This window comes from Parus major, chromosome 2 (genome assembly GCF_001522545.3).
Source record: "Parus major isolate Abel chromosome 2, Parus_major1.1, whole genome shotgun sequence".
Lineage (NCBI taxonomy): Eukaryota > Metazoa > Chordata > Aves > Passeriformes > Paridae > Parus > Parus major.
Genome location: NC_031769.1, coordinates 137,509,751 through 137,510,710, shown reverse-complemented (window position 1 = coordinate 137,510,710; position 960 = coordinate 137,509,751).

The window sequence follows — 960 nt, the reverse complement described above, 5'->3', positions numbered from 1 at the left end:
TCATACACCCAACACCACCCACCACCACCTGTATCTGTGCTGCCAGCACCCACCACAGCCTGCCATTGCCCCAGGCCTGCCGCAGGGTGCGTGGGTAGCAGATCTGTCCCACCCAGTTGTGAGGGTGGCTGGTCTGTGGGTGACAGGGCAGCAGGCATCTCTGTCCCTGTGCACAAAGTATGGGAATGGGACATCATCCAGAGGTGCAACAGCAGTGGAGATCTCACCTTGAGCGTGATGCCAGCACAGCCAGCATCCAAACATCAAGCATCCCAACTCCAGTCCCTGAGAGGTGCTGAGACAGGTGGGTACAGAGGCAGGTACATGAGCCTTTCCTGGTGCTCTTCACCCTGATCCCTCTGCCAGTGCCCTCAGGTTGTGCTCAGTGTCATCTTCATACCTATTGGTGTGCCAGGGGTTTGTGCTACTCAGCTCTTGGCTCTTGTTATCTCTTGCAGGTGGCTTTAAATTGATTCCAGAGCTCTGCCTGCAAACCTGCAGCATCTTTAGCTCCAGTAATTTAGATCTGACCAAGCTGTCCATAGTGAATTGCTTTGAGTCTCTCCCTGTGGAAAGCATCCCTTGCTCTTTGATGGGTCTATCAGTTCCAAATGCCTAAGCCTCCTTTCCAGCAGTAGTGAGAGGGCTCATCTTCCCAAAACAATCCTTCAGCAATCCTTGAACATGCATCCTGCTGAGAACACACAGCCTGCTAGCCCCACCAAACTGGGGGGCATAAATATTCCCTCCTGCAGTAATCAGCATCTGGGGCTCTAGAAGCTGGCCAAGGTGAGAGTGCATTGTCTGAGGGGATGGAGCAAAATGAGATGATCTCAGCTGTTTGTTCAGATTGGAAAACTGTTGGAGAAATAATATTACCATTTCATTGCCAGTGGCCTGGTGTGACCTGCTTTGCTGCAAATGCTTGTCTTTGGCTCACACTTTCAAGTCCTTTCTACA